The 17,669-nt window shown below is 47.5% G+C and overlaps 1 protein-coding gene across 8 annotated transcripts in view; it reads right to left on the bottom strand.

Annotated features, from left to right (window-relative positions):
* Positions 1-12,148, bottom strand: part of SSX2IP (SSX family member 2 interacting protein) — a 54,021-nt gene extending 41,873 nt beyond the window's left edge. For 2 of the 8 annotated variants that reach the window (XM_089337123.1, XM_089337126.1), the window contains exons 1-2: positions 11,386-11,523; positions 4,778-4,885 (exon numbers count right to left, since the gene is read on the bottom strand). The gene's annotated coding sequence lies outside the window, so the exon portion shown is untranslated. Of the gene's footprint in view, positions 1-4,777; positions 4,886-11,035; positions 11,277-11,385; positions 11,533-12,124 lie in introns of those variants that run through there. The other 6 variants (XM_051857533.3, XM_051857536.3, XM_089337125.1 and 3 more) reach the window with 5 other exon arrangements.
* Between the last annotated feature and the right edge of the window lie 5,521 nt (positions 12,149-17,669).

Below are 17,669 nucleotides of genomic sequence, written 5' to 3'. Positions count from 1 at the left end.
GGGATTACTGAGAAGTGACGTAGGTCTGCATATACAGAACGAAAAAAAGTCTCAGATTAATGAGAATACTGTAAGTCCCATTTTCTGTTAAATAAAACTATTCACAAGCTTCTAGGAAAAAGGTCTATAAAAATTACAAACTGTTACAAACGGCATTCCTGGGAGAGGGAGGGCTGGGACAGAGGCAAGCCAGGACTCACTGCAGCAGCACACCCATATATGGCCTGACTGTTTCAGCAGCATGTATCGTTTGGCTATGTTTTCTGAGGTAGGAGATTCAAGCAGAGTAGAAGAAGTTGGGGTGGGGGTGAGAGCACTCATTCTATACTCTGACAGCGGCACCCCCACCCTTTAGTGGAAATCTCAACGGAGACGAGTGGCAAACTCTTCCCATGAAGCAAGCACACTCCCAGCACCTAGCACACACATCCATGCACACCTAGGGGCAAGGATAATGCAGTCCCCACATGCAGGCCTGGCTCGTCAGGACACGGCTGCAGGCGTGCCTGCGGGAACTGGGCCCACCGCGGTAACACAGAAGCCAGGCCTTGACCCCCCACCCCCCAGCTGTGAAGAGCAAAGTCGCAGACTACCAGCACACACAGCAAAGACACACCTTCCCCTGGCTCCATCAAAAATCCAATCTCTGCAGAAGGAAAGGAGAAGACTTTTTTTTTTTTTTGACAGGCAGAGTGGACAGTTAGAGAGAGAGACAGAGAGAAAGGTCTTCCTTTTGCCGTTGGTTCACCCTCCAATGGCCGCCGCGGCCAGTGCACTAAGGCCGGCGCACCGCGCTGATCCGATGGCAGGAGCCAGATACTTCTCCTGGTCTCCCATGGGGTGCAGGGCCCAAGCACTTCGGCCATCCTCCACTGCACTCCCGGGCCATAGCAGAGAGCTGGCCTGGAAGAGGGGCAACCCAGACAGAATCTGGCGCCCCAACCGGGACTAGAACCCGGTGTGCCGGCGCCGCAGGCGGAGGATTAGCCTAGCGAGCTGCGGCGCCGGCCTACGACTAACTTTTATGTATTAAGATTCTTCTCAGGGCTGGTGCTGTGGCACAGTGGGCTGAGCCTCCACCTGAGGAGCTGGCATCCCATAAGAAAGCTGGTTCAGGTCCAAGCTGCTCCTTTTCCGATCCAGCTCTCTGCTTACAGCCTGGGAAAGCAGTAGAAGATGGCCCAAGTGCTTGGGCCCCTGCATCTGTGTGGGAGACCTGGAAGAAGCTCCTGGCACCTGGCTTTGGATCAGCTCAGCTCTGGCAGTTGTCATTTGGGGAGTAACCAGCAGATGGAAGATCTCTCTCCTCTCTAATTCCACCTCTCAGATAAATCTTTTTTTTAAAGATTTATTTTACTTGAAAGTCAGAGTTACACAGAGAGAGAGAGAGAGAGAGAGAGGCAGAGAAAGAGAGGCAGAGAGAGAGGTCTTCCATCCAATGGTTCACTCCCCAGATGGCCCCAAAAGCCAGAGCTGTGCTGATCCGAAGCCAGGAGCCAGGAGCTTCTTCCAGGTCTCCCATGTGGGTGCAGGGGCCTAAGGACTTGGGCCATCTTCTACTGTTTTCCCAGGACATAACAGAAAGCTGGACTGGAAGTGGAGCAGCCGGGTCTCAAACTGGCGCCCATATGGGATGCTAGCACATCAGGCCAGGGCATTAACCCGCTGCACCACAGTGCCGGCCCCATAATTAGATCTCTTTAAAAAAAATTCTTCTTAGCTTACTGATGAGTCACTTAAACTGTGTCTGAATTTGATTCTGACCAAAGTTTTTTTTTTTTTTTAAATATATACATATATTTTCTCCTCACAGAACAATGTTCTTACTCTATCAAGCCTCAATGAATTAAGCCGCTAAAAAGGGGCACTTCTGCTTCAGAAGGGCAGCTCATGAAGTTATGTAAGGATGGAGTTAGGAGTCTGATATTTCGGTGCACACTGACTTTTTTGTTGCTAATGTGCTCATTTGTTTTGGTCTTGGCTCTCCAATTGAACTGTCAGTTGTTTTATTTTTTTTTTTTCAAGGAAGCTGCACAGGTATTGAAAGCATCAAGGCCGGCGCCGCAGCTCAACAGGTTAATCCTCTGCCTTGCAGCGCCGGCACACTGGGTTCTAGTCCTGGTCGGGGCGCCGGATTCTGTCCCGGTTGCCCCTCTTCCAGGCCAGCCCTCTGCTGTGGCCAGGGAGTGCAGTGGAGGATGGCCCAAGTGCTTGGGCCCTGCACCCCATGGGAGACCAGGAGAAGCCCCTGGCTCCTGCCTTCGGATCAGCGCGGTACTGCGCGCCGGCCGCGGCGGCCATTGGAGGGTGAACCAACGGCAAAGGAAGACCTTTCTCTCTGTCTCTCTCTCACTGTCCACTCTGCCTGTCAAAAAAAAAAAAAAAAAAAAAAAAAAGAAAAGAAAAGAAAGCATCAAAACAAGTGTCAGGGACTATGGCTCTCAGCAACACGTCTATCATTTACAACCAGTCATAATTTCTTTGGGTTTGTTTCCACATCTGTAAAATCAGGAGGTCACACTAGAAGATCTTAAGTTAAGTTTCAGTTCTATCACTATGATTTTTATATTCCTCATGGGATGTAATATGGAAAGAGGCAGAGCTATTTATATCGAAACTATTTCTTCTCCATGTTTTTAAAACAATGCAGCCATACTGTCTGACATCCCAATGTTTAGCAAATGAGACGATATCTAATCTTAATAACCAAATTTAAGAATATATCATTTATTTGTAAAGTTTTAAGCATTTTACATGTATTATTCAATCTTACAATAAACCAAATAAACAGTTATTTTCCCCCAATTCCAGTTGTGGAAATTGAAACCCAGAGTATCCTCTTGTCCAAGATCACATAGCCAGACCATGACAAAGCCAAGATTCAAACCCTGGTGGTCCAGCACATTTCACCACTACCTCCTACTATCTCTCCTGTAGGACAGGAGGCAAGGTACTTCCTTCTCTAACACCTTACCTGTAGACTAGATTACAATCAGATAGTAGTGATGTCAGTGAAATAACTAGAATGTGAGCTGTATAAAAAGTTTAAAATTTTATAGCAATTTAAAGCAAGTCTGAAAAAAATATAATGAAATAAGTCTAACTTGCCAAGTTTGCTCCAAACTGCTTATCTACTCTTTGTGCTTCCAAAATGCTATGCATGAACTCTATCATAGTACGGATCTAACATGATGAGACTTTTCTCCCACTCCCTAAACCAAGTCCCTAGTCAGCAGGCCTGTCCTCATACTGCTTATCCTCAACCTTGATATGAAGTCACAGACCCACAATAGGAACCCAACCACGAGTGCTGACTGAATGTCCAACGAGGCTCAACAATCAGCGCCTGGCACGCTATCATAACAAGAGTTCAGAGCCTTAGCACTCTAGCCGTGCTTTAACTTAGAAGGCTTTCTAGGTAATCTTGATTGGTGTCAGCTCAGGGAAGCAGCAAGATTCAGGTCATGAAAATTCAGAGATAGTACACCAATTTCAAATTCTTACAGTACACACAGAAGAACAACTACAATCATATTCTTACAAGAGGAGTAAGAAAAAAGAAATACTAGTTTTAAGCCTTAGTGTTTATGATTAAAAGTTAGCTGAGAAGTCTACATCAGATTTTTGAAATTACTATTTATTGGCATTTCATTCCTAAAATTAAGGAAATGGTAACAACATTTACTACAGGCACTGGAAATGACAAAGATACCAAATATAATTCATGAGTCTGCTCACATTTCAACGATCTAGCCCAAATTCAATCACTGTAATTCTCAGTGGGCAGCCCTGAGAGCAGCATCACCTGGGACCTGTTAAAGATGCCACCTGTCAAGTTCCCTCCAGACTTACAGACCTGAAACGCTGGGGATGGACCCAATACTCAGTACGTCAACAGAACTTCCAAGTAATTCCAATGTATACAGCTTGAGAATCACTGCTGCGGCCTACAGAAAATGTCTCATTTATAAGTTAATATTTATCTATACAGTTCAGATTGTAGAGTACCACATCACAAGGAACTCTTCTCTAAGGACTGTACAAAATGGTTTCCAAGAATAATGTCTACATGTACTAAAGGAGGTTGAAACTAACAGTTCTGGGAAGTATCTGCCTAAGCCAGCTTATTAAGCTTCAGAGGCTGTGCAGGGAAATCTTCAAAAAACAAACAGTAAAAAAGGCAGTTGAACATTCACATATCCTATCCACATGCCCTCCAGCCCAGAGAGCCTGCTCCAGGGTAAAACCCAAAGGGGGGGAGGGGGCGGGGCGGTGCTATGGCGCAGTGGGATAACACCCTGGCCTAAAGCGCGGGCATCCCATATGGGCGCCAGTTCGAGACCCGGCTGCTCCACTTTCAATCCAGCTCTCTGCTATGGCCTGGGAAAGCAGAAGATGGCCCAAATCCTGTGGCCCCTGCACCCATGTGGGAGACCCGGAAGAAGCTCCTGGCTTCGGATCGGCGCAGCTCTGGCCATTGCGGCCAATTGGGGAGTGAACCATTGGATGGAAGACCTCTCTCTGCCTCTCCTCTCTCTGTATAACTCTTTCAAATAAAATAAATAAATCTTTAAAAACAAAACAAAACCCAAAGGATACGCTTGCAGATGTATGCCAGGTAGTGCGTACATAAGCAGCAACCCAACCCCCAGCACAGGAGAATGGACAAGCTGTGGTGCAGTCACAAGAAGGAGTATTTGCAACAACCACAAACCTATAGTGACACACAGTGAAACAAGGTTCAAAAGGCAGGGCATGCAACACATGTACAGCTGACCTTGAACAACACGGATCTGAACTGCACGGGTCCACTGACACAGAATGGCTTCGTTTTGTTGGCTTTGAGATTTGTGACAATATGGAAAAATTAGACCAACTGTATAGCCTAGAAACGTTAAAAAAATAAAAGGCATGACATGTGTACATGAAATACAGGTAGATAAGTCTATTTTGTTACAACTACCATAAAATATACACAAATTCTAAAAAGTTAAAAAAAGTATTAGCAGACTGTCCAAGGCACCATTCCCAGTCTACCTCATGCTGCTATGGTTAAGTGTACAACTGCCCCGTTGCCACTACAGAAGTAAAATGTCACCCTCAGACTTCCAACTGCGTGGGGCCAGTGCCCTTCTCTCCTTTGTTGTTCAAGGGTCAACTACAGTTTTTAATTGCATGTGTATGGAAAATTACAGGTGCAATAAAGCTATGTTAAGATACCCAGGTGAATGATGAACACAGGTTTCAGTAAATGGCTGTCTCAGGTGCAGTCAAAAACAGGAAAAGGGAATGGAGGGGCCCATATAGTTACACAGAGGTTACTGTCAAGGTCCAAGCTCTTCGTTAGGTGGTGTTCGTTATATTATTAGAACTAAATCAATAAATGGGCCAATCAAGATAATATGTCATGGGGTCCACGTTGCGGGGCAGCAGGTTAAGCCGCCACCTGCAATGCTGGCATCTCATATCAGAGGGCTGGTTCAAATCCCAGCTGCTCTGCTTCTGATCCATTTCCCTGCTAATGCACCTGAAAAAACAGCAGAAGATGGTCCAAGTACTTGGGCACTCTGATACCCACATAGGAAACCCGAATGGAGTTCTTGGCTCCCGGCTACGGCCTGGATGAGCCCCAGCCATTATGGTCATTTGGTGAGTGAACCAATGGATGGAAACACTGTGTCTTCTCCCTAACCCTTGCCCTGACACTCTTTCATATAAATAAAATTTTTTTTGGCGGGGGGGGAGAATATGTTCGTGAACCAAAGATTACAGACTAATCTAATTCATTTTACCTAAAGTGCCTGAAAAAAATTTAAAATATATATACCATTCCTCAAAAATTTCAAACAATTCTAAATTCTACCCAATCTGGCTATGGAGGCACAAAAGTCCTGGATTCTAGGCCTTACTGCTAACTTGAGGGTTAAACTGTTTTGGGTCACAGAACCCAAGGCCAAGGACTCTCCCCCCGTTAAAGCATAGAAACAGTTCTGACAACAGTTTCAGGGGCTCTGTGAGGCTATCCACAGACATGCCAAGGATCTAGGCACCAGAGTTAAGAGGCCCCACCCTACTGGCTACATGAACCCAGTACCATCCACTGCTACATGCATAGCTCCATCCTGGGGGTCCTTACAATGGCCCCAGGAAGGAGCAGGTGTAGCACTGTTTACCAATGGAAGAAACTGAGGCAGGTTATTAGGTAACTTACCCACAGGTATAAAACTGGAAGGGAAAAATAAATACCCAGTTGCTGTACCTGGAAGCTAAGAATAAAAATGAGCTACTCACAATTCTACAACCTCACAGACCCTGGCCTCCACCTGAAACTCAACAAGTACCCAGAGCAAATGACAGAAATCCTCTGAGTACATCCTTTCATTTTAAAATAACACAGCAGATGACTGTCCATACCTACTGATGATTTCTAAGATGCTGCCTTGCCTTTATATTCTAGATCCTATCTAGAGGGACATTCCTACTGTTTGGATATAGTATACAAAGACTAACAGTGGAGGTGCCATCTTTCAGATACGAATGCACAACCAAATTATAATTAACTGGCAAAAGACTGACAAACTCAAGACAGCACATGCAAGGGCTGAGACCCATTCTGGATTGTAAGCAGCCACTGACCAAACATTAAGACTCTGTGTATAGCTGTAAGGTCCCATTTAGTTTTACAATTCTTTTAAGACCAATGTTCTACTAATCTGCTCCAAACTTAATGTTTCTAAAATCAGTTCTATTTTCAGCAGCCTGGCACAAACGCATTTTTGCAGTGCTCACTGTATGAAAGGAACTATACCAATTTTTTAAAGTGCTTCTTTGCTTTGTGTCCCAATTTTTTTCCCAAAAAGTATGTACTGCTTTAACCATATGAAAAAAAGTCAAGACAGATATTGCAAAGTTGCCAGTTTATGGTCAGGGGCCAGTGACAATCAACGAAGACGGCTAAAGTGGACAGTTCGGAAGTTGAATGGACAGAACATGGTGGCAAGTGCACAAGAGATAGGCGCTGATCTTCTCTTGTAAAAGCCTGTCTTTGGTACTAGAAAGAGTCATGTCATTTCGACAGAGCACAGAATACGCTTAATAAAACTAGGCTTTAGTGTTCGGAGCTACCGAATTCAGCATACAACTTACTGGGATTAGCGACGCCTTCAGAAGACATTCAACAGGGATACACTTTAGGGCCCAGAGATCAAAGGGCAACAGGGCAGAGTGAGGATCCTCAGTCATCGCCCTGCCCTTAGGCCAGTTCTCATTCAATTCCAACAGTTTTGTTATCAAATAGAATGAGTGCCCGCCATTCTTCCAGGCACCATTCTGGATACCAACGCTATCATCTAAGCATCAAAATCCTATGAAGCATGAATTGTTACTATCCCTCACTTACAAATCAGACCACAGAGGCACAAAGTTACCCAGCTAGTCAAAACCGACAGCTTTGCTTGACAGAATGGCCGGGGAAGGAGACACGTGGACCCCAGTTAACAGATGAAAACCACAGATACTTTAGTTAAGATTGCACTATCTCACTGGTTGCACTCTAATTTCTATATAAGAATTCGGTTTTTTGTTCATCTGAAACACCATTCCTGCCGTCTTAGCCCAGAATCCTCCGCTGCTAAAGGCTGACATCTGTACCTTTCTGAGGCCGCTCAGACTCTGGGCTGCACAGTAACTACTAGTCTCCCACGGAACTGAAGGCTGCTTGATGGAGCTGGATCTTTATCTGTGTATCTCTACCCTCCCAGTCTGAAAAGCAGGAAGCTACTCAACAAAGGTTTGTGATAGTTAATCACTTCTGCTTTTCCACAGTTTTGGGGGGCTCTGAAAAAATATTTTTCCAGTCTAACTGCTGCCTAGGCTTGTTGCCTTTTAGCCATTACTTGGGCTGTCCATGTTCAGGACACTGCTGGATCTCTCATACTGATTTTGGTGGAACTGCCTTTCTAAAGTAAAAATCAAAGATACGGTAATTCTCTCAAATTAGAAACTTTCACCTACTGGTTCTCTATCACCTACTGGTCAAAGTTCACAGCACTGTTCTCCATCTTATCCCCACACAACCCCACCTAGGACCAACTCTACCACCCCTCCCTGACTGCAACTATCTACAGCTGCACATGGTGACCCCTGAAAACACAGCTGAAATTCTCTTCACAGCCTTCCCCTGTCGGCTCTTTCCTTCTCTCCCTTCCTACACTGTGACCTTCCCAAACACAATCCCTTTAGGCAAACATTCATACCTCTATCTTCAGATCTGTCAAATAACAGCTTAGTGTTTAATAAATGTTTACTGAAAGAACAAATTATTAAAGAATTCAGTAAATCTGCTCAATGTATTTTTTTTTAATTTATCTGAAAGAGAGATCTTCCATCCACTGGTTTACTCCCCAAATGGCTGCAACAAACAGGGCTGGAGATTGCCAAACAGGTCCCAAAGCCAGGAGTTTCACCCAGGTCTCCCACGTGGGTACAGGGGCCCAAGCACTTGGGCCATCTTCTGCTGCTTTCCAGGGCACATTAGTGGGGAGCTGAATCAGAAGTGGTACAGCCAGGACCATATGGGATGCTGGCACTGCAGGCGGTGGCTTAACCTGCTGTGACACAGCACACACCTCAAAATATAATTTTTAAAAAGTATTTATTTGAGAGACAGAGAGAGAGCAAGCACACACGTTCATCCCCCAAATAACCACAAGGGCCAGAGACAGGAGCTGGGAGCACAGGACATGTTTCCCATGTGGTGCCAAGAACTCCTTCACCTGAGCCATCACTGCTGCCTCCCCAGGTGCACTTGAGTGGGAAGCAGGAGCAGAGCCAGGACTCGGCACCCAGGTACTTTGATGTGAGATGTGGGTGTCTTAAACGCCAGGCTAAAGGCCTACTGCATACAATTATATCAGTCTACCATCAATCAACACAATTCTGGCTTGTTTTCCAGTACCCGCAATAAATGGTGCACTTCTCTAAACTATCTCATCCCATTCACGGATGAATTCAAGATCTTACACCTTAATCACCAGCTAATCACATCACCATTGCCAAAGATGCCAAACAGGTGCCAGTGAGTATCAAAATCTCTTCAAATCATGAGCAAATAAGGAATGTTCACACTACTGTAAAAGACATAGAAAGGCAACGTTAAAGTGGAATAGCTCCCACTTAAGCACATGAATTAAAATCATATAATTCTGGGCAGTGTCTTCTCATCTCTAGGGGCATACTACAGGGAAGACACTCAAATGCTTACTTTTTTTTAATTTTTTTTTTCGACAGAGTGGACAGTGAGAGAGAGAGACAGAGAGAAAGGTCTTCCTTTGCCGTTGGTTCACCCTCCAATGGCCGCTGCGGCCGGCGCAACGCGCTGATCCGATGGCAGGAGCCAGGAGCCAGGTGCTTTTCCTGGTCTCCCATGGGGTGCAGGGCCCAAGCACCTGGGCCATCCTCCACTGCACTCCCTGGCCACAGCAGAGGGCTGGCCTGGAAGAGGGGCAACCGGGACAGAATCCGGCGCCCCGACCGGGACTAGAACCCGGTGTGCCGACGCCGCTAGGCGGAGGATTAGCCTAGTGAGCCGCGGCGCCAGCCTCAAATGCTTACTTTTAAAAAAACCTGTGTAATAGCTAGGGTTGGCCTCACAGTCGACTAGGTCAGTTTCTAGGAGAGCCCAGGGATATAACCTGACTTTTTGCTACACTTGAGGCCTTTTGCAAACAATCTGAACCACTAACATTTTGGTCTCCTCACTTATCTGCCTCAGTATGCTGAGAACATAATGTGCTTCACAAGTCTTGTCACAAGGTGCAATGTGCTCTGAGGAGATCCTCACTTTTCATTCCAGAATAAGTCTCTGCTGTTATCTTCAACCCAAAGGCTTTCTTATCGTGGAGGCACAGATGGGGGAAGGGAAGGGAAGATATAAAATGACTTGGTTGAAAAGGCCCAGCCAGTCCCTAACAGAGTCTTCATTTTCACTACCAGTTCCTAATCCTCTTATCAAAAAAAATTTTTTTTTGGTTTGGAAAGCTTTTATTGACAGCAGGCAGAACAGGGTCTCAAATTAGTTATTAGCTTCTCATACCCATTTAGTTTGAATGTATAAGTTTCCAAGGCCTGTAGGTTGATAGCTCTAGGGAAAGACACTTGGTGGATTACCGTTTTGATGGCTGGATCCGAGTTCATAAATCTACCTCTAACTTCTAAATTTCAAGACAGCTTGATCTAAACTTTAAAGGCATTTCTTTTCTAACCAGATCTCTAATCTGCAATTTTTTCTTTGTCCTCTAAATGTGTCAAGTCATACTGGCCTCTCCAGCTTACGATCCAATTATAAAAGGCTGCCAGAATCTTCTTTGACCTAAACAGTAAGCCAACCCCTGCTACACTGCAAAGGGTTCCTTGGCCTCCATCATCCATAGCCAAAGATGTTGACTTCCACTCTGAATTGTTATAGGAACCCAGAAACCTGAAGTCCAAGAAGCCCCCACCCTCGCACTTCTGAACCTACTCTAGAGAAAGCCTCTTAATCCTGACCCCATCAGAGTCTGAAGTGGGGGGAACCTCTGTTCTTTCAGATTCAGCAGCACCAGTGGTGAGCATTTGGCACCCCACCTGTGAACCCTTGCAGGTGGTATCAACCTAAAGACTCCCATACCGTGTGTAGTGCTCAGGGCAAGCTACTTAGATGCGCTTTCCTGAGCCCAGGTGACTTGCATAACTGGGAGATTAGCACAGGCTCAAAGGGGTGCAGAGATCACAACTGGGCTCACGGCAGTTTACTGAAAATTCTAAACCAACGCATTCTCACATATGCCTGCCTCTTGCATGATCTAAGTTCTCCCCCTACACTTTCTGCTACACCACTGTCGGTGGTCTTCCTCTGCAGAGGCCACGGGCCACCCGACAACTCATTCTGACGACCGCCTCTTGCGGCTGGCATTATCAAATCGCCGAGCCCGCATGTCCCACAGCCTCTGCTGAGACAGACACTGCAGACCCAAACTGGCCATCCCCTCCTCCTCACGTCTCCGCGTCGCTCGTCTTTCCTGGCCGGTATCCTTCCCCGAGAAGGCTTGAGGCTCCCCGGACCGCAGGCTCCCAGGGCGCAGCGCTGCGACTCCCCCCAGCTGGCACCTACCTCCTCTTGCAGCGCGCCCGGGGTCGATGCTCGCCAGCACCCTCCAACGGCCCCAACGGCCGCGCCAAGCCTCCCGTCTGGAAGCCGGGCGCCGCGCCAGGTGCCGGCGCTCACCTCCGCGCCCACCCACCCACCCCTGTCGGAGCCCACCCCCGCCCGCCCCTGGCCCAGCCGGTCCCTCTACGCCTCCCGGGCCGGGCGCGTCACAATCCCCGCCGCGGGGCGAGGCCGCTCACCGTCACGGCCCCCGGGAACGGCCGGGAGTCACCGCTCGGCGTCCTAGCCCGGCTCCCGCAGCCCCGAGGGCCCGCACAGGCGCGGCGGGACGCAGCGCTCCGCGCCCGCAGGCCCCTCCTCCGCCGCCGCGGGCTCCCGCCTTCCCCGCCCCGGTCCGCTCCGCCCCGCCCCTCGCGGCCGCCTCCAGGCCCCTGCAGGTTCGCAAGGTTCCCACCCCGCCCCCGCGCGCCGGCGCCGCAGGCCTCGCCGCCTCCCATTGGCTCCGCCAGTTGCTAGGCGATGAACATCCACGGCCGGCATTGGCCGGGTGGGGGCCTCGGAGTCTCCTCCTCAAAAAAAAAAGAAAAAAAAAAAACGCCAAGAACCAACCCTTCTCCCTGGAGCCCGAGCGCGCTGCGAGCGCAGCTGCGGCTTCGGCACCTGTTAGCCCTGCGGTTCACCCGGCCGAGCTCTGCTCCCCGCCCCCTCCTCACACCCGGCGCACCCAGGGCTCGGTGGGGGCAGGGGGTCGCCGCTGCTTCAGAGCATATTTTCCGGGCCCCCCACTGAATCCCAACACCCATCCTAGGAGCAAACGCGAACTCGGTTCCCAGAGCCGGGTGCGTTTGCTGGAGCCAAACACCTGGCACCCAGAATTGGGTCAGGCCCGAAGGAAGGGAGGCGCACGCATGGGGGATCGTGGATGCAAATAACCTAACGGGCAAAGTTATGAGGAAAAATTGGGGCAAAGAAACGGACCTCGGTGCGAGTTTGTAAGAAATGGCTCCCGTGAACTAGAAGTTTATGCGAGAAATGCCCCGAAACATCTGCCTGGAAAATGAATGCACATAGGGCTGGTGAGCCCTGGCCACGTGGCAGGCTCCTCCCCCGTCCCGTGTCAGGCTAAAGTTCTAAAGAGAAAAGAAAGCGATCAGACGGCTAAATCGCAGGCTTATGAGTCAGTTTATATATACGGTCTATTTGGATTTTTTTTTTTCTTGTGAAGCCAAGATTTTTACTCAAGAAGAGAAAAAGACAGGTTTGCCTTTTCCAGGAGGCACCTGAGGAAGCTTGAAGCACTAACTGAGAGACAACAGGGAAGAGTGGCCCTCTCCCAGTTTACCCAAACACACTCCACTCCCGGATGAGAGGTCCGGGGCAGAAAAGGCGCAGGCCGCGGTGACAACTTGAGGTCCCAAGAAAAGGCTCCTGTTTGCCCTTGGCCTGCGCCGTCAGGAGGTCCCACTGGATGCGTGGACCACGGCTGACAGCCATATAGCCCAGTGAGATGTCATCCTTGTGAAGGTGCTATCTGCAGAGCTAGGGACTAGGCGAAGCCACTTTCTCCCGGCAATGACCTTGCTCCTAATAGACTAAAGAAGAGGGGTTGGGGGTAACACTGCTCTGGAGAAGGGTTTTGAAATTTCATTCCCAAAACACCACACCTGTTCCCATCTCAGAAAGCAACTTAATGACAGGTTTGCTTTGAAATAGGGCTTAAGGCTTTATTTAGGCCAGTTCACCTCCTCACAGTCTCAATCTTATTAGCTGGAAGTGCTGAGATCAATCACTTCAGTAAGGAATGTCTGGCACCCCCTACTCCCACCCCCACTACCACCTAAATCGTATTTTAAGAAGGTTTGAGTCCCACAGAGGTAAGCTCTGCAAAGTTAAGTCCGGGCCCTGCCCTTCCTCCCCGCCCCAGGAAGGAATCAGATCCCTCTGAAAAACAACAGTTCTCATTGTGGAGAGACCTTTCCATGCATAAAATTACCAAGGGCTCCTAGGAGCTTTTCTTGTCTCTGTTGATGCTACACTAGAGACCAAATCAGAGAAATTTAGAATTATTTTTACAACAATGAATGAAAGTTAATATTAACAGGAATAGCACATTTTATAAAAGTTATTATGTCCCCCCAAATTAGTAAAAAGCATGGTATTACTTTAAAATTTTGCATACTTGGGGCTGGCATTGTGGTGTCATGCCGCCATCTGCAGTGCCGGCATCCCATATGGGCACCAGCTGCAGTCCTGGCTGCTCTACTTCCCATCCAGCTCCCTGCTAATGTGCCTGGGAAGGCAGCAGAGGATGGCCCAGGTCCTTGGTTCCCTGTACCCATGTGGGAAACTTGGAAGAAGCTCCTGGCTCAGCCCCGGGCCATAGAAGCCATTTGGGTAGTGAACCCATGGATGGAAGATTCTCTCTCTCTGACCTCCATCCCCTTCTGTAACTCTGCCTTTCAAATAAATAAAGCTTCTAAAAAATTTTTTTGGCATACTTTTTTTTTTTTTTTTTTGACAGGCAGAGTGGATAGTGAGAGAGAGAGACAGAGAGAAAGGTCTTCCTTTTGCCGTTGGTTCACCCTCCAATGGTCGCCACAGCTGGTGCGCTGCAGCCGGCGCACCGCGCTGATCCGATGGCAGGAGCCAGGAGCCAGATACTTCTCCTGGTCTCCCATGGGGTGCAGGGCCCAAGCACTTGGGCCATCCTCCACTGCACTCCCTGGCCACAGCAGAGAGCTGGCCTGGAAGAGGGGCAACCAGGACAGAATCCGGCGCCCCGACCGGGACTAGAACCCGGTGTGCCGGCGCCACTAGGTGGAGGATGAGCCTATTGAGCCGCGGCGCCAGCCTGGCATACTTTTGTTTCTAATTTTTAAGCAAAGACACAGCAACAAAGAGAGCTCCCATTCCCTGATTTATTCCCCAAGAGTCTGCAATGGAAACAGATGGGGGCTTGCGTGGGAGCTGAAGCTGGAAACAAACCAGGCCTCCCATGTGGGTGGCAAGAATTCAGTTCTTGAGCCATCACCTCTGTATTGGAGTCTACATAAGCAGGAAACTGGAGTCAGGAGCTAGAGGAGGGTATTAAATCCAGGGACTCAAAGTGGGATGCAGGAGTCTTCTCTAGGCTGAGCAGCCACCCCAATTTCCCATATAAAAAGTCATCTTAATTTTCATTTCTGCTTCTGCAATCAATTTGCACGATTTCAGGCAGACTCTGAAAAACTGCACTGTATACTCAGAATGACAGTGAAAAAGTCAAATTATAACAGTATAATAAAAATAGTTTTAGCCATACAGATTCCTTGTGTGGGTCTCAGGGGTCCTCCCGAGGGTTTGCATGTCATGTTTTAAGGACCTCTGGATTCAACATATCTTGATTCTCGGTCCCTCTTCATGTATGACTAGTGAAGGGGCTGAGCGTGTGACCTAATTCTGATCAGACATAATGGGAGGTGGGTATGCGGAGGGACAGGGGTTGTTGGTCACTTTCCAGTGAGAAAAACATGTTTGGTGGCACCCGCTGAATCCATGAGAAAAAAGCCAGAAAAATGCATGAAAGGCAACTCAGAACCCAGATGTCAGAACCCCAGCTCTGCATATCTCGAGACTGAGATAGTAAATGTCCTATTGCGTAAACCACTTTGGGTCAGGTGTTCAGCTACTTACAACCAGGAAGGTCCTGACTGATATACCCAACAAGACAGGCAATTTGGCTGCAGTGTGAACTAGTGTAAGGACATATTTAGTCCAGGGCTAAAAGAAATTGGGCTTGGTAGAACATTGCTATTGAAAGGAAAGACAAAGAAGAAAGATACCATGTAGAAATTATTTTTTTAATGTTTTACCTTAGCTGCTTTCCCCTCTTTTAGCAAAATTAAGGGGATGTGACTATGAAATACTGTTGTTTTTCAAAACACATCAAAACTTCCACTCTTATTCCTCTGTAGCCTGTTTACATTACAGAGGCCAGAGTACTTCTTTGAAAACATAAGGCAGGTCATGTCACTGCTCTGCTTTGGTTGTCCTCACTCATGTCGTGTCCTCACCGTGGCTCCAAAGCTCTTGTCACCTGCCCTCCACGTTTCTGACCTCAGGTCTTGTAGATCCATCAATTGGTCTCTCAGCTGACCGCAAACCACCTGGTTGTTTCTCCACCTTACTGAGCACATTCTCGCCTCAGGGCCCTAATGCTGGTTATTCCTAGTGTTTGAATGTTCTTCCCCTCAGCATCTATTATTACTTGCCACTCCCTTCTCAAGTTTGCCCAAATATTCATCATCTTTGCAAGGCTCAACCTAACGACAGCTATTTAAAACTGGAGCCCTCTGCCAAGTTTCCAAATCTAACCTTGTTCTTGCATAAACTTTAACCAAGATGTATGATGAATTTATTCTGATTGTTTAGTCTGTTTCTCACTACTAGAACATAAGCTCCACTGGAAAAGAGATTTCTGGTAACTTTATTCATTAATGTATCCCCAGTGCCTGAAAGAGTAGCTGGTGCTTGTGTTGGTCAGCTTTCTATTCCCACAACAAAACATCTGAAGCAACTTGTAAAGAAAGGAGGGTTGTTTCAGCTCGTGGCTTTGGAGGTTCACAATCTAAGATCAGGAAGTCCCCGTTAGTTCAGTCTCTGGTGATGGCATTTTTGCTGGCAGAGTTGGAAGGCAGTGCCAAGCATCAACTGGTGACAGGGAGCATGCGTGTCTGTGTCTGCATCTAAGTAGTCTCTTTGTTTTATGGATTTTTTTAAGATTTATTTATTTGTTACAGAGTCAGAGTTACAGACAGAGAGGGAGAAACAGAGAGGGAAGTCTTCCATCTGTTGGTTCACTCCCCAAATGGCCACAACGCCCAGAGCTGAGCTGATTTGAAGCCAGGAGCCCGAAGCCTCCTCCAGGTCTCCCTCACAGGTGCAGCAGCCCAAGCACTTGGGCCGCCTTCCAATGCTTTCACAGACCATCAGCAGGGAGCTGGATCAGAAGTGGAGAAGCAGAGACTCACACATTTGGATGGAATGCTGGCGCTGCAGTCAAAGGTTTAACCTATTATGCCACAACAACAGCCCCCCTAAGGAGTCTCTTATAAAGCCACCAGGATTCAGTCAGGGGCCTTTGCCCCAATGAACCAATGCAATCCAATCACCTGCTAAAGGCCCCACTTCCAAACATCATATTTGGATTAAGTTCCTGTCCTCTTAGAAGTTATTAACATAAGACTTTGGGGATCAAAGCTTTTAACACATGGGCCTTTGGGGCACATTCATCATCCAAATTAATTTGAAAACCATTGTGGTACTCAATAATTATGTGGTGACTAAATAAATGCAAAAAATGAATATTTTCCATGAAACAGGCCATATGCATATTCCAGTGGTGTTGCTCCAAAGTTATCCCATCAGTAGGCAGCAGGCACTGAATTTGCTGAAAATAATTGTTTCTTTAAGAATAAATCTGAGTTTTGGAGCAATCTAAAAGTGAATCAGAGCCAACACATTCTGGAGCCAACTGGTAAAATGCCAACCCTGAATTTTTCTACAGAGTTACTGCATTTGGATAAGTAAGGAAAAGAAAGAAACGAGATGCTTGCTTCTCCAGTACAGACAGAAAACTGACTCTGAATGTAATTTCAAAGAGAAGTGCTATAAAGTTACACCAGTAACAAGCTGCAGAGTAAGTACTATATGTCATTATCACCAGTTTTGTTTAAAAAAATAAATGTACATGTTTGTGTATGTATGTGAATGGATCTCTGCAAATCTGTATATAGACTCCCATTTTTGTGCCCAGTACATCAGAGTCATCTTTCAAAAGTGAAAATCAGGGGTGGGTATTTGGCTCAGCAGTTAAGACCCTGGTTGAGATGCCCATGTCCCACACTAGTGTGCTTGGGTTAGATGCCCAGCTCTGCTCCAGACTCCAGCTTCCTGATGGTACAGATCCTGGGAGGCAGCAGTGATGTTTCTGGGGGTTAGGCTCCTGCCAACAGAGACCCAGATCAAGTGTTTGGCTCCCAGCCAAATTAGCTCCAGGTGGGGCTGTTTTGGGTATTTAGGAAGTGAATTCGAAGACCAGAGTCCTCTCTCTTCCTCTCTCTCCCCCCTCCCCCTCCTTTCTCTCTTTCCCTTTCCTTCTCTCCCTCTCTTGTTCTCCCTCTCTCCATGTCCTTCTCTCTCTCTCTCTCTCTCTCTCTCTCTTTCACATATGCCCAAATAAATTTTAAAAAATTTTTAATGAAAACCAGATTCCTTCCCCTCTCCCCTCAGTTAAGAGCCTTCAATGGTGTCTCACAGTATGAAACTGGACTTCATATGCAGTCCTGTCTGGCGTGATGTGGTCCCTATCCTACTAGGGGACCTCTCCCTTTGGCACACAACGTACCAGCCATAGAGACCTCCTTTTGGTCCCCCGGCTCTTTGCACCTGCCACTCAGTTTCTCTAAAAGGCTTCCGCCAGAAAGGTTCAAGACTTTTCATCGTTAAGATGCCACCTCCACAAGTGAACCTTCCTTGTCAGGCA

Source organism: Oryctolagus cuniculus, chromosome 7, assembly GCF_051225735.1.
Source record: "Oryctolagus cuniculus isolate XC-2025 breed Fujian yellow rabbit chromosome 7, ASM5122573v1, whole genome shotgun sequence".
NCBI lineage: Eukaryota > Metazoa > Chordata > Mammalia > Lagomorpha > Leporidae > Oryctolagus > Oryctolagus cuniculus.
Note: the sequence above shows the minus strand (reverse complement) of the source record. Positions and strands in the feature narration are given on the sequence as shown.